Source organism: Polyergus mexicanus, unplaced genomic scaffold, assembly GCF_030449975.1.
Source record: "Polyergus mexicanus isolate NDT 795.1 unplaced genomic scaffold, iyPolMexi1.0 SCAF_2, whole genome shotgun sequence".
NCBI classification, from domain to species: Eukaryota; Metazoa; Arthropoda; class Insecta; order Hymenoptera; family Formicidae; genus Polyergus; species Polyergus mexicanus.
In genome coordinates this window covers 8,957,607-8,974,747 of record NW_027223322.1, presented here as the reverse complement: position 1 = coordinate 8,974,747, position 17,141 = coordinate 8,957,607, and the positions used below count along the sequence as shown (strand labels likewise).

The 17,141-nt window shown below is 34.6% G+C and overlaps 1 protein-coding gene across 2 annotated transcripts in view; it reads left to right on the top strand.

Moving 5' to 3' along the window:
• The first annotated feature begins 4,118 nt into the window (after nt 1-4,118).
• The window catches only part of Dip-lambda (Dpr-interacting protein lambda), a 140,160-nt gene continuing 127,137 nt past the window's right edge, over nt 4,119-17,141 (top strand). For both annotated transcript variants that reach the window (XR_011448271.1, XM_070312144.1), the window contains exon 1: nt 4,119-4,385. The gene's annotated coding sequence lies outside the window, so the exon portion shown is untranslated. The remainder of the gene's footprint in view (nt 4,386-17,141) is intronic.

Sequence of the window (17,141 nt, the reverse complement as noted above, 5' to 3'; positions counted from 1 at the left end):
GACATAGTACGATACGATATGTAGTAAAATATTAATATAAAAATATTAGAATGTTCGCGCGCTGGAAGAAACGAGCATCTCGAACGAGATTAAAAAAAGATGAAGAGAAAATATGAGACGTTGGTGAAACAAGAACAGATGACAGGCTCTTTTCGAATGTATCTGTTGATTATTTGATAAACTTCGAAATAGATTGCGCAAATATGGCATAGGACAGGGATACACATGGATATTATTTAAGTTGATGTAAAAGTTGCTTTTATCCCATAGGACAACGAAGCACTTAAAGTTGCCGAATAATTATTTTCGAAAGCCTTGTGTATATATACGTATATTGTATATACACAATCAGTGTTTACATTAGATATTTTCAAAGAATTTGTAATATTAACCCTAAATTGCTTTCGTTTAAATAAACATAGCAAATGCGAGTATACATTTATTGGGTACGAATTAAATATCGCTTTGAAATACGTTTCACTCTGCGTTCTCTTATTGCGCGGCGTTCTCGCAATAATCGATTTAATTAAATTCTCGGTCTACAGTAGTTATCGTCGGAAGTTCGCCGATCGATCCCGTTTACCTGCGAAACTTTAAACGCACACGCGTTATGGCGCAAATATAATTCTGCGCAACGAACTGCTTTATCCGCGATAGACGCGGTGCATTAGGCACACCCCGTGCACGCGCCTCCGATAATGCATGGGGTATAAATGTAACGGAGAATTTAAGACCAATATTTATTATTTGTCCCGTGATACGCAAACTGTTCACACCAAAACTCAAGCAACAACGGCAACCGATAAATAGAAAATTTGTATAAAAGTAAAAACAATATTGTAATTGAAAATGACACGTTTCTTCTGTAAGAGAAAAATAAATAAATTATAGTTAGCGTTATCTTTATCCAGAGAAGAGAATCGTTACTTTATCATGCGTGTGATTGAAAAAATTAGATTAAATATTAGTTAAATATCTTTCTACTGATAAGAGATTAAAAGAGGGAAGTTATTTTTATTCTTTAATATTCTTTATTTTTCAATTTTTTGTCATATTTATACGAGAAAGCACGATTATATCAGAGAAGAGAATTGCTATTTTATCATGCATGTGATTGAAGGAGTTATATTAAGAGTTCAATATTTTTTACTGATAAGAGATTAAAAGAGGAGGGTTATTCTTATTCTTTAATATTCTTCATTTTTTAATTTTTTGTCATATTTATGCGAAAAAGCATAATTAAACCAAATTAAACACGAATTTTAAAACCGATATAAAATAGTTACATGTACCATAATTACTACAATTTGCGATATATCTTATATACGAGATCACGATGAATCTAACAAGGAGTAAATATATAACCGGAATTTTAAGATTTAAGAACATTTGTTTATCCTGTAACGTGGTATCCTGTCACAACGATATTCGACGTGGACTCGGGAGAGCGCACGCGGGAGACAAGTTGAGGGGATGAGTTAAACTTTTAACGAGCTTTCTTCCTTCCTTCTCCCGGTCTTCTTAAAGTTTCTCGTGAACGGGCGCAATCCCTACGTTTCTGTTTCATCGTGTTTCCCGTCGACGAATACCGAACTTTCTTCTATCGTCCTGCGATGACACAAGTCTACATTTATCCGCGAGCATCCATCCATCATGCCGCGTGAGATTCTCGGCCCGAAGAGGTGCGTGATTTATCTGCACGATGAATACGCCGGTTAAAATCGTTCGGATGAGGGAAGCCGATGACGGACATTTGCGTTTCGTTTCTTTGTTTAGAATTAAGCGCAGTTCTTATAACACTTTTCTCTTTTACTTCCAACACTATTAATGTGTGATAACTATCACATATTAATTTAAAAGTTTATTCATTATAGCAGAGATACATTTGCGCGTATTAAATAAGAATATAATAAAATGTCATTTCTTAAAAATGTATTACATGTCCCTTTTTTAATATGTGAATAATTTTAATATGTAAAATAATATATTGAATATATAACATTATATAACAATATATAACATTACTTATTAATGCTAAGAGATTTTATTCTGTATCAATTATTATTATCACAAATTTAAATAATCGCGAACTAGTAAGAGCCATACGCGGATGGTAGTGCGTCAGTTTTATAGAAAAATAAGTTTTCTATGAAATTGATTATGTGCACAAAATTTACTCGGTCTTATACCAAGATTTCTAAAATTAATCTCAGTTTGAGATTTATAATAATCCCTCTGTTTACCCCCCTTGAGAGACGAAGGCGAGAAAAATATCGGGGCGAAGTCGCTGAATCGGGAATCGAACCCGAGTGCACATAATCAGTTTCATAGAAAACTTATTTTTCTATGAAACTGACGCACTACCATCCGCGTATGATTCTTACTAGCCCGCGATTATTTAAATTTGTGATATCACTTGAGAGCCTTAATTTCTGAAATTATTATCATGTTCACGCAAGATGATTTAAAATATTTTTATCCGAATTACAATCATGCTATAAATCTTTTCATTTCATGTCGTTGAGAATAGCATAGCCTGGAAAGCACTTTCATATTTATCGCGACATATATGGGACCCATGCAGCGTGTACCACGCATTATAGTCGTATGGCGAGTATAACGAAAAATAATATACGTTCTTCCCCTTTTCCTCTTTTCCTCTTTCCCTCTCCGAGCACGCTTCCGGCACGCGGCCGAGATTCCCCGCGATATCGCGAGAACGGCAATTATTTCGTTGGAAGAATTTTCCTGAAACGTTTCCGGAATTTTCACGTAAAGTTAATGGAATTCGAAGGAGAAAGTTACGAACACGGGCCTCGAACACCTGCCGTAATAAGATATTTCGTGTGCGTGCGCGCGCATATACAGTTGTTAGTGGTGGCATTCCTCTGGAAATAATAATAATTCCACGAAACTTCCCTTTTCTTCCACAGCATGCGACTGAATAATGTTATTAAATGCACCGTGCTCACGTGCTCGTGTACAAAGCCGAGCTATAAAGGCCACGATAAATGGAGGCTTTTTTGAAGAAATGTTATAAATTATATTTCCCTATTTTTTATATTTTTGACGGAATACTTGATAAAATTAATTACAGCGTATTACAATATATTCATTGAAATAAAACATTTGAGAGAGAGAGAGAGAGAGAGAGAGAGAGAGAATCGCATTTATTTCATAATAGAAACATTTATAATTGTAATTGACAGTATATTTTATAAATGTTTAAAAGGAAAAAATTTACTAATTAAGAAAACAAAAGATTAAAAAATATTTGAATTATATTATATTTAATCGATTGTATGAAATGTTCAAAAAAGATGGGAAAGCTAATGATGAAAATTTTAAAACTCTAAAGTGCAAGAGATAAAGCTGTACAACATACAGCGTCAAAAGTAAAGAGACTAATAAGAATGGGATAAAACCACCGAGAGTTGAGACGGTACAGATGCTCGCGGTCACGATCCACCACTCTCTCGTCTCTTCCTTCCCTCAGCATCGTATATCCGACATTCGGCGACTTCCCATGCCAGCAACACGTGATATCCCGGAGCTCTACCGTCGCATCAAAAACCCGCATGCGTACGATGCATAAGGACGTGCGACGGGCGACGGGCGACGGGACGAGTGACGCGCCGCGATTTCTCGACGAGAATGGGGTGCGCGGGCCGATCGGACGATCATGCGCGAGCTTTTCGAACTTTCGACCGGCCCGATAGATCGGCGACGTCGGCGACCCGTGTGAGAGAGCAGTCAGTGCAGTCAGCGCAGTCAATGCAGCCGGCGATTCTGCGGACCCTCTCACAGAGCCCGAAAGCGTTGATCCCGTTAGCGGGAAAGTATCGCCGCGAGGGGTTCGTTTCGAAAAGGCACTTTGCCGTTCCAGGAGTGGCTAGAAGGGTCGGTGGCGGGGATATTATAGCGAGAGAGAAACCGAGAGGTTGAGAAGAGAAGAGAGGTAGCTGGGGGATTGAGATAAGCAGGCTAGAGAGAGTGAGAGAAAGGAGAGAGACAGAGAGGAAGGGAGAAAGAGAGATAGAGAGAGGGGAGTCAGATAGATAAAGAGGGTTGCTGGAGTGAGGGAGAGAACGGTCCGGAGGGATGGAGACCGTGAGAGCGTGAGAGGGTAGCGATTGTGCTACAGTCGCATCGCGACACCCCCACGAGCGAAACCGCGCGCGGCAGCCCGCACTCTCGTGTATAGAGCTGTGTACGTGTATATTGCGAAAACGAGTCCGCGAACAGTGCTATGCTTTTGAGGCCGCGATCTGTAAGGTGTCCTTCGTCCTCGTCGTCGTTGGCCTTATTCTCATTATTCTCCTTCAAGTGGGCGCACTAGTTTGCGAGTACCGTTCAGCGCACCGTAGCGCAGCGCTTCTAATGGGGTGAGTCTTTCTCTCGTATAGGTGGCCTTACACAAGCGGTATATCTTTTTTCTTCTTTTAACTCTACAGACAGTTAGCGATAATGTATTGTATTAAAGATGTGACATATGTTTAATGTCAAGAATGTTTCAATCTTGAAATGATAAACGGTTAAGGATCCGTTTTTGATAAAAGTATAAATGGATGGTATAAAAAAAAATTATTAGTTATATGATTAATTTATTTAAATGAGAATCTTTTGTGCGATACGCGATTATCGAGATATTACGTATCGAAAGTTAAAAGCTTGGAAATAAGACGGCGTTCGATCAAATATTTGCTCAGGAAAAATCGGCTTCGCATTCCCTAAATCTGTGCTCAAAAAGCAGCGCGCATACCTTGCAATATCTTACTTGGATTTCGGCAGAATATATTTTAGAGTTTAGGATCAAGGCTCGTAAGCAAGTTTTTCAGAAAAATTGTTTTAGAAATGTAGTAATATAATTTTACCGCAGATCATCATTATATTTTTACGTAAATTTGTATAATAATCGAGATATTAAGCCAAACATAATTAGAGATATTGTGCTTACAATATAAAACAAATTGCTTTGTCCCATATTCAACGTGAATACTGATATATACATATATATATATATAAATAATATATATGTATATTTAACGTATTTTAAAATAACGCTCAAAAACAAGAGGATGACAGTTCCCTATTATTTTTTATAGCGAAAACTAGATGTAAAAATCTGGTTGTAAAAATTTTTTATGTATATACACTGTATTATGCATTTGCCATATCGAGGTACATCTTATTTGACAAAATTTTTATCTTTGATTTCATCATTTATTTGACTCAAAAATGAAAGCATTTAATATATATCTAATATTCTGGATATCTATTAAATGGATGGTGTTTTTAGATATTATTGTTATCCATTGATCTAGAAATACACTGAAGATAAATTTTAATCAACGGAATTAAATTTTCTTTGCCGATTTCATATATTGTATATGTATTGTACGTGTATATTGATTGGATTCACAAAAAATTTAATTTGATTTATTAGAATCATCTGAATTTATACGGGTAGAAATAAAATTTTGAAATAATATGTGCCACATATATTTTTCACATCTTTTTTCTTAATATTAGAAATTGATTTCAACGATTTATATTTTTTTTCTTCAAATGCCACAATCAGAAAATTAGGATATTGAATGTACAATATATAATATATATATATTAGCAACTCACTATCTTATTAAATTCCTTAGAAAGAAAATAATTTTGTAGAAGATTATAGATAAAATTATTATCGTTATAGTACAGATTTCGCAGTCTTGCTTGAAAGGAGATTAATTTCGCAGACATTTAATCGGTTAGAATTACAAACTGTAAAGCACGCTCGCTATTCCCAAGTTGAGCGTTATATCGAAATACGTTCGTATTTTTTGGCGATAGCCGATTGAGTAGTTATTTCTCTAGATTGTTTATTGAAACATCATCAAGTCGTTGAAACAACGTTAGGAACATCGTGAAAGGAGGGACGTGGGCTTTTGCGCGGCGACCTGTTGATGATCTTTCTCCAGCTCGTTGCGTTTCAAGAAATGTCCTTGGAAATTACGCGCACGCTTAACTCTTTCCTTGCAAGTGTCGTATTCAAGGTGTTTTATGAATCGCGCATTTGGAATTTTTAAAGAGATATTAAATATTGATATGTAAGAAGGTCGCGCTTTTCAATTTCGAAATGCAACGTTTGGAATACAGTTATAGCTTTTAATTGAAGATTGAAGTAAATTTACAGAATTATACATATGCAAATAAATAATTTTCCTCTTCGGTTAATTTCAAATATATATTACTTTAATAGGATACTAATTCGAGATTTAGTTTATATAAAATTTATATGTATTTAGTATTGTGTGCAAATTTAAAATTTATGAAATAATTCGTAAATGAAAAAGACATTTATATCAACATTTTATATATTACACATTATTATTACAATGAGCTTCTATAGTTTAGTATTTATTAATAAATAAGAAAATAAATAACGCTAAAATATTAATTATAGTTTAGTAGTTTTTTAATAAGTAATAATTATATATTTAATGTATATGTATCTGTTAAAGGGCTGCACAGAGATTGACACACACATAATGTACATATATATAATATTAATATATACTTTTTATTTAATTATCTTTGTTAAATTACATTTTTTATTGATATAATCTCTTTAAATATTGTCTGGGAGGGTTTGATAACTTTAAATTGAAACCTGTTGAAGATGCGGTATCTTGGCCGATATAATTTTGGCATTGCATGTCCGATTGCGAGTATTGATCACCATGCTCGCTAAAGTTTGGAAACGCTTCTTTGACAGAATCGTATTGAATTGTTACGAAAGTTTTATTAGTTGCATGACTAATAAGACGTTAAAAATAATATTTATGCAGAGAGAATCAGAAACTCGTTTGATTTCGTCTCGTCTTTATCATAAGCGTCTCATCAGTAAAAACTCATATTTACGAATTTTTCATTTCACATATATTAAATGTTATGATATGTATCTCGATTTGTTAGCTCTTGTGCACAAACGGTATTTATATTCGCCGGTTAAAGATATGCACCGAATATTAATTTTGCGTTGTTTTTGCTACTCCTCAGATTTCCAGATAAAACATAAACAAATTCGAATTATTATTATAGATATTAATATAAGTAAATTAGTATAAGTAAAAACAATTTAAGAGAAAATTAAACGCGGGTAAACATGTGATATGTTCATCTAAATCTCTATGGAAAAAAATCAAACTACGAATCTATTACTCGATAGAAATCTATTAGCAAAGCCAACACATTTTTCTTAAGACATTCCATTTTTCCTCCCTCGTTTTTCATTATTTTTTTATTACAGCGATAAGATGGGTTAAAGTGTCGAAGAATGAAATCGCATGAATCCAGATAAAACTTGAACCGTCATAAATGGACGCAACTGCGCCGAATGCACGAGTTTCTTTCGATCGCTTTTCCGATTTCTTCCATGTAGAGTGGTATATATTATAAGAAACTTGTCTTTTTTCTCTTGTTCCGCAATGCATGTTCAGAACATCTGTGTGCCGATGTCTCTCGCGAACTTTGGAGTATTGCCAATGATTTTTGGCTGACTCGTAGGACCTGTTGATGACTCTGCGATTCGCATTTTGCATGTTCAATCGAAGATATTATTGGTCAATGGCATTTTAAGCTTTTTCTTCAATATTATAGCTGTGTATATACACACACATACATATACACATACATATAAAATAAATAAATTATTATAGAATAAATGAGTTATTTTTGTTTAACATTTTTAATTTCTTATTTTAAGAAAGAGTTAAAAGCGCAGCGATGATATTAATGTGTAATTTAATATAATTGCGACATTATATAGTTATAACTATTCGCAAATTATGAAAATAATTATAGCGCAGGGTAAAAGGGAAGATAAAAATTTGAGCGTTTTTATGAATTCAATGCGACGCAAATTTTTCATGAACTCATCAGTTTGCTTTGACTGTACGAGGAAAGTACATTTACATTTCATCCATCTCTCCCGCGTCTCTTCCTTTTTCTTTAATTTCTTTATTTCCCCCAGAGAATCCGACTGAGCTCATGTTTCTTATTCAGCACATGTTCGCAGTATTTTCAGATCTAATAGGACCGGAGAGCTCGCGAGACGTCCCTGGTTCTATCTTTTCGCCGTTTGCCGCTTTTCCAATTTTTCGCGTGCGCGATCCGCGCAGCGTGCCAATTTCGCGCGGCCATAACTTTTCCGTACCGTTTGACCGTCGCGGAACATCGGGTGTTTCTCAATTTTAACACGCCACTGTCTGATTGTTACAAATAGTAACGTAACGACGCACAACCCAAATCGATCTGTCCGGAAAATACAATAGTTTTCGAGCGAGCGCAGAAGTGTATCGTTCGCGAAGTCCCGGCGGTCCGATTATCGCGGTTGCGTTTAATTTCTCAGGAGACAGGCGTAATTGCAAGCGAGTTAGATACCGTTTCCAGGCGCACAGGTGTAAACCGTCCGTGCATTATTCCCGGTCATAATAGCGCTTCGTTATCCCGCAGTTAAATGTTTGTGCTTATTTGCCGCGATAAAAGTTGAAACAATATCAACTAAGATAAAGAAAAATGAGAGAGAAAGAGAGAAATATAGAGACAGTTCTTTTTTTTTCATTTGATTAAGCGGTGTCTATAAATGAAAATAGGAAGCAATAAAAGAGAGTAAAATATAATAGATACATATACTTTTTAAGAGTTTAAATTCTAGAGTTCAAAATTAAAACATTCATTGAAAACACGCTTGCGCAAATAAACGAAGTTATGATTAGTTTTGTGTTTTGTTGCATGCACTTGTTGCAAATATATATATATATATATATATATATATATATATATATATATTTGCAACATGTGCATGCAACAATTAAAACAAATATATATATAGGGTGTCTCAGAATTAGATCGATAAACTTCACATGGATATAAAGAACACCAAAACAATCCAATTTTGCCAAATAACCCGTGTCCGTAAATGAGCCGTTTTGGCACTAGAGAATCAAAGACTAATAAGGGAACCTCGCGAATCCGAAAATTCTGATTTTGATGAAACTTTACATACATGGAGGGGAGGAGGGTAAATAGATAAATTTAGAAATTTCCAGTTGCGGTTCAAAAACGATTCTAAGGGGTGAAATCACCTCTCATATGGTATGTAGAGTGGCTTTTTCCTTTTCTCGATATATTTCGAAAATTATTCGAGATATCGAAAAATGTTTTATACAAAAGTTTCACGGTAGAAACACTTCTGTTTAACCTCTTTAATAAAATTTTGAAAAAATAATTTTTCTCAAAGATTTTTGCCTTTTAATCTTTGTTTCTCTAGTGCCGAAACATGCTGATTTGCGGACACGGGTTAATTAATAAAATCGGCTTGTTTTGATATCCTTTATAACCACTTGAAGTTTGTCGGTCTAATTCTAGGACACCTGTATAAACTTTTGTATAGCATAGCGTGTGTATAGTTTTTTTGGCCGTGGTTAATGAAATTTGCTGTACTGTAGCATTCTAATGAGATGCTCGCGTACGGTGTACTTAATCCGCATGAGAGAAACATTTACATTCTAAAGAATTCATTGTTTTGCGCATGCGGTTAGTATATTCGCCGCCGTTTCACAGACCGCCGCAAGACGGATTCCCTTAAATTTTAATTATTCTTCTTGAGATACTCGCCACTATCGCCGCTGGTGTCCGACAATAATCAAGCTAGCGTCCCTGTACTATTTTCATTTTTTTTTTCGCACCGTAAACTGCTAGCTTCCGACTGGGACGTAAAGTCGACGACGAGCTTCTTAATCATTTTTTTTTACGACAAACGCGCGCGCACGTCTTAAAGATCCACCGAGCGAGAGACGTTTTTCTTGATGTCCTTTTCATTTGTCTTTCTCCACGGCTTAAATTTATTCTGAATTTAATCCCACGCGTTTCGTTCTTACCGCGTGACCGCCCATGACGGGGACGAATGCAAATCGTTAAACACGGCCGTGTAATCCTTAATTTCTTTCTTTTATATCGCTTTTTCAGTATATTCCTTTTGTCAATGTGCTAAATAAAGCTAACTAATTTTTAAATGTATTAAATATTGTATTGATGTTGCCTTTTATACTAGAAAAGAGACTGTCAATGTTCAGTTATCCTCAAATGTGTAATAATGAAGTAAATTGAACAATGAGTAAGTAATATCGCAGTCATTATTCTCATAATAGTGAAATGAAACACACATCTATAAACATTGAAACTAAATTAATTATGGGATACCGTACGATGTTTGAAAATATTATCGCAGATTGAGCTTGCGCGGACAAGAAAATTTTACTCTACCAATTAACCAAGAATTCTCGACTCTATCAACTCTCCGCGAGAGGAGAATATCGTTACAACGTTACCCCCATTTCGTTCGCAACGTTCGAGAGAACGTTCTCCGCGCGGGTCAGGAAGCGGTTTCGGTGGCGGTAAACGAAGCGCTGATACCCTACCCTTCTCCCTTCTTTTTCCCTGCCACGAATTTCTCGTTCGCTGTTCTCGGGATGCGTTCTTCCGGCATGGCTGATGGGTCCCGTCCGTCCGTCCGTCCGTCCGTCCGTGACGACCATTAACCATCCCGACGCAATTTTCGCTGGAGCGATGGAAAAACTTCTCGCTCGTCCGACCATGTGCGCGCACACACTCGCGCATACGTACGTGTTGCACATCCGGTAGCAGCCGGTGCGCTAATGCCTTTCGTATTTCCCGTATTTCTCGCGACCGACTCGGCCGATGGCCCGCGGTCCTCGGGGACCGCGTTTGAATGACGTAGCAGCTGAGCCCCCTCTTTGGTAATTGAAATGCGAGTTGAAGATTCGCATTGATCCGATTCAACAAATCGATTCTTTTCCCAGTAAGCAATATGATTCAAGCTTTACAACGAGTGTGTTATAGATTTTTTTATTAATACTTTTAATCGTCTCTTCCAGCATATAATCGAGAAATGAAAAAATCTTTTTAATCTTTATAATTAATGTAAAAGATTTTTTTTATTATAATTCCTTTTTATTCTTTGGAGAATTTCTATATAACTTTGAAATTATATCGAGTATAATATATCCCAAAATGTTTGAGACAAAAGTTTTTTATTTCTCGCCGAGGAATCCGAATCTGCAATAAAAGTGCCATGTTTCGTTTAAAAAATTTGACTCCCGATTTGGATAGCTCATTTCCGGTCGTTTCGAAGTTGAAAATATCCTCATACAATAGAGCATACTCGATATAGTCATTGCAATTTATGCGATTTTTGATAAAATTCATTTTTCTTTTTCTTAAAAGACCTGTGGTTAGAGACACTCCGTATATATATTTTTATTTCTTATCATGCTTTTCTTTCTCGATTGAGAAAGAATTTTTATTCTGTATTCTGTTTTTACATTTTTATTAATAGCTCAGCTTTAAGTTTACTGCTTCAGATTTGACAACTTTAAGATGTACGAATCATGCAGGGACGACGACTGACATGAATTAATTATTCGGTCCTGCGCAGTTCTCGCGACTTTAGACAGAACGAAATTTCTACCTTTTGTCGCGGAAAAGAAGGAAAGTGTTTCGACGGGGAGCACGCGTCTTTCCGTCGTCCCTTCGAGATGGGAGGCCGCTGGACGATTGCCAATAAATGCTTAAATGGAAAGAACCTGTTGATAATGGCGTGATATAATATTCGGTTTGATTCGCTTTTACCTTCGACTTTCGCTCCTTCTGCCACCCCGTCCACCTCCCTCTCGCGACACGACATTACGTGATTTTTATTCGTTTCCGCGTGGCTTAATGTCAACTGCATACTGTGCCATTTATGACGTATACTGAAAAAAGTATCGCAAGATCAATGAGTCCGCATTTGTCTTTCATAGAGACATTAATGATGAATTTTTTGCGATCAGTCTGCAGTGATAGACAGTGTGCGAGATGTTTAACGAAGTTCATTAATCTCAAACTGTCAGGATAGAGTCATATAAGAGACTCAAACTTTTACGTGTGAGACTTTTATGATCCGCCGATATATAGTCACTAAGAGTAAATTTTTTAATATCTGAATTATGACCTACGATAAGCATTTAATAAGATTTTTCTATTCGTCCTAATTGAATAATTAATTGCAAAGATATATTCGAAGTGCGAGAAATCTTGTCCTCTCTAGCTGACGTGTAAGATTAAAATAGCGTTTATTTTACGGCTACTCGAAGGGTACGGATCGGACGTGGACAACGTTTTCGCAACATATCCGCAACGTCGACCATTAAACGGCCATTTGCGGTGCAAATAATAACCAACGCTCCCGACGTTCGTCTCTTTTTTTCCACGACCGTCGAATTTCAGATTGCACTTTAATATCGGCCGTCCGCTTAATCCGCGATGACGCTTTTTCTAGGATTTCCGAACGCTTTATTACAAAAAAGGTCCCGCCCCCGTCCGATGGACAGCAGATGTCACGCGCGCTGTTTTTTTGTCCTCGTGTCCTCTCGTGTGTCGTAACGAATTCGTTCGATCCGCAGTTTTGCTCGGTGAACAGATTTCTGGCGAGGACGGTGAAAATAAGGTATGAGTTCGTGGCGCACTGACAGAACCAGAAGGAAAAACGGAATTCCGGACCATCGAGTGCATCGAGTACGTCGAGTAAATGCACGCCAATATGGATGAAAAGTCGAAAAAACCTACGAGATATTGCGACAGATAGAGTGAATCTACATGAATCATCCTCTCTTTGCGCCTGTCTACGTATTACGATTATTATACGAGAGAGAGATATTTTAGACGTAAAAAAACAAAAATATACATATATATATTGCTTTTGCCTTTTTGAAGAATTATTTTATCTCGATTAATAAATATAGTTAAATTTAAAAAAAATATAAAGCTAAGTGAATTATACAAAATAATAGTTTATGTATTTGATGAATAAAAGAAACGTTGATCAAAGCGTAGTTTGCGCACAGCGAAAAATTGCAAGTTATTCGAGATCTTTTCGAAAGTTCAGATTCTTGTATTAATTCGATATCGAGTAATCTTTTTACCGTTTCGAGTAATAATAAATTGAATACCAAGCGCGGCGTCTAGTTCTTGGGAAAATTCCGAATTATAAAGTCGACGACGACGACGGCGCCATACACTTCGCCCCTTAGTCAATGCACTTAATGGATAAACTTTGAAATAAACGCTCTCTCGCCGATACAGCTGCCTATGGACATATTATACCATCGAGAATTTTCGTCCTTCCGCGAAGCTAAAGTTGCTATATTCCTGTCTGTGCTAACTTGCCGCGATTATTGTCTCTTGCATTTAAATAATCGGCCATAATTTTCGTATCAGTTGTTAAAGAAGTTATTAAATTATGCGATATTTTCACCATAATACGATTCGAAATATAATGCTGCTCGTTTGACATTGATTTGCCGAAGGTAATATTATCGCCTCGTAATTAATTAATATGATTGTATTTATTATATTTACAGATTTTTATTGGATCAGCTATGCATAGAATTGTCTGTTTCTGAAAATAGATTCGCGATATGTTTATTACGTGGAAATTGCGTATGTTGCTAGAATATAAGTTAAGATATAATCAATTTTTACATTTTTATGTGAGAAATATATGTTAATATACAAAGCATGCAGTTTTATTATTAGAGAAGTTTTATTTTCACTAATAATTCTAATAATATCTTTCCAATTTTACTATTTCTCTATTTCTTGCCATTTTTTTTGCATCGATTCTATTCTATTTCTCCGAATGCTATTATTATTAATCATAAGTAAAATTCGGATGAATGGTCTTTTAATAACGATAAAACTAACGTTAAAGAGAAAATATAAATATTCAAATAATTTTGACACGTTTCAAAGAAATTACTCGTTTAGACAAAAGCTTTCAAAAGTTTTATAATTTGTTTCGCATATCTTTGTTGTTTTCTTAACAACAAAAAACAATTGTTACGCGACAACAAATCAGTAAACTTTACGTCTGTCCATGACAGTTTGGTAATTACTATTTCACGTTACTTTCACGGCATTTACGTATTTGCTGAAAACATAGAAAACGGATTAAAAACAGAGACGTATAATATAAATAATTACTTTATTAAAATTGCATCAAAAAATTTATTTATACAAATGTAGAAGCAGAAATTTATTATTTTTACAAACTTGTATTATCTTTATCAAGTGTAAAATCATATTATTATTATTTAATCACTTTTAATGACTTTGTTATTTATGTTAGTAATATATTTGCGATATAAAAATATAATTCATGCTTATTTATGTAAATTGTAAATAATTAATTTTCTGCATACTTCTAATATCACTTTAAAGTTGGTGTTTTGGCTGTACAATAGTAACAAAAACTGTAAATTAAAAAAAACATATTTTTTACGCTTATACTGTTTGAAAAATCAAACAAATAAATCGCTAAAATATAATAAATAAACTAAAATATAATATAATAATCGGCTTCGTAAAAAAAAAAAAAAAATAGTTGTAATCAATATTTTTCATAATTTATGACGAAAATATTTTGTCGCAAATACTTTCTGAAATCAACTGCAAAAAACAAAGAAAAACGAGTAATTTGCAGAAAGAGAGAAAGAGAAAGAAATAATATTTTTCCTAGAATTTTTTGTAAATAACTTTTAACGAGTAAGTGGAGATTTAAATCAAGTTTTGCACCAATATTTATTAGAGTTTTCTTAATATATGTGAAAATTTTTATTTCGTTGCCAATGTTTCTTCCTTATCAAATTTGTCAATAAGTGCTACAATACGCGATTTTCCATAAGTATCAATATTAACTTTAAATAACATTAGTAATTGTATTAAAAATATCACGCAAACTAAATAATCCTATTTGGTTAAACTATCTAATTTTGTTTTCTTCAGCCGGTTTATAAACGCTGTGCTTGAAATTCATTTCCCCGATGATGTCGCCCGACACATTGTCGCAGCTTCGAACGGTCGGTTTTGCTCTTCTTTGGCGATCTTCGGTTACAAGATAGTGAATTGCTGAACTTTACATCCGGTCCCGACACTTCTTGTTCCGATTCCGTTCTCGTCGTTCCAAGCGTCTCCCGATCGTTTCTCCCCTCCGCATTGTCTCCGGTAGCCCCGAAGGATACCTCACGCGGGCGTGCCGAGCATTTCAATAAAAGACACTCCTCGAAGCAGATAGCGTGGCCGATGGCTATGGAGTTGGTAAAACGATACTCACCCTCACCCTCATTCACTCTCTCCGGTCGTCCGACAGCGTATGTTCCACGCGCATTATTTCCGTTTTAACGGCGCGGCGACGTGTAGTCGCGGAAAAGAAAGAGAGAAAGAGGGGCTGCAAACTGCGAGTACGGTAATTTACAGGCTGGACAACGATCGCAGAAATTCATAAACAGTCCCAAACAGCAAATGACACGATGTAATCAACCGCGGTGTTTTTCTTTAGGATTATAGCCATGTTATTGTCCTTACTAGATTTTGTTTTTTCTTTTTATTTGATTTTTGACATGTCGACCGTAGTAGCTTTATTCGATATCACATTTTGTCATAAATATGTATATATAATTTTTTGAAACATGAATATTCAAGTCTCTACATTGTTCCCCATAAATATAAATTTCTGTAGATATAAACTCTTTTAAAAATGTAAAATGTTGACAAAATAAATGATGATATTTGAGAAGCAGACACTTACTGCAATCGTTAAAAACCGATTGCATAAAATGATCTTTTATTTATTTAATTAATTATTGATAGCAAAACAATCATATATATATATATATAAATTTTAAAATATGCCATATTCTTATATTTTATACTATTAAATAAAATATTTCTGGTTTTCAAAAATATAGAATATATAAGTATGTATGTAATTAAATTAATACAATATTCTAATAAAAGAAATGTGATGAAACTCGTAACGAGATTTCACTATTACATGATTTCAATTTTGTTTTGAAAGTTTCTATAGACAATATATAATTCGCGATAAAATTCCATTTCTGATTTTAATTTTCTTGTAATTCTAAATATTGTGATGTATACACACATATATTACAATAGAATATGTGACACATAAAATTATAAATAGAATTTTGCTTCAAATTTTTTCTATGTATTATAGAAATATTTCGATATCTAAATCGAATTTTCTAAGATAAAAATATTGGAACAATAAGATCTTGTTATAATAAATTGCGTTTCTTTTATTAGAATCGTATTTTAAAAGTTACAAGCATTCATATACAAACACACATATTTTTGAAGTAACTTTACTTTTAGATATGTCTGCTCTCACATATCACTATTTATATTTTTACATTTTATATTTTTATAGATTTTTATATTTAACAGAATTTATATGTTTAGAACAATGTAGAGAGAGAGATTTGAATATTCATGTTTCAAAAAATTATATAATATATATGTTCATGATAAAATCTCCAGGCATTTTTCAAACTGCAATATTGAATAAAACTACCAGCAGGCTTAACATTAAATTTCTGTAATTTACGCGATAGTGATCGGTAGGAAATGAATTGTACAATGTATATTTTTTCGATACAGAACACATATTATTCCTATCACAATATTCAGTATTTTTCACATTTTATTTTTTCAGTTTCTCTTTATTTAAAATTAATATATTCATAATATATTTTATGTATATATATAATGTATAGAATAATACAATTGCAGACACACACACACACGCGCGCGCGCGCGCAAGTTTTCTGCCGGTTCGTGATTAAAATTATTCATATTTATAATATATTTTATAATATATAGAACAATTTCTGTGCGTTTTTTGAACGAGTATTTCATCGTTTCTGAGCAAAGAATAATTAACGCCGCTCTCCGCTTCTCTTTACCGAGCAACTTGTCAAACAGCTTATTGGAGTCCTTTTTCGCAAGGAGCACCTTTGGGCGTTCGCCGGAAAGGATAGTCGGCGTAGATTTATTACACCGTTGAGAGAGCTTCTACTGCCGCGCGAATTTCCCTCTCGCTGCCTTTCAAAGTACTAACAATAGTCGGTTGCATTGAGTCGACGCTCCTTTTTTCGCACGTCCTCTGATTCTCATTTTTAGGAAAAATTAACCATTCGCTTGCAAATGCGGTATCGAAAAAAATCAGA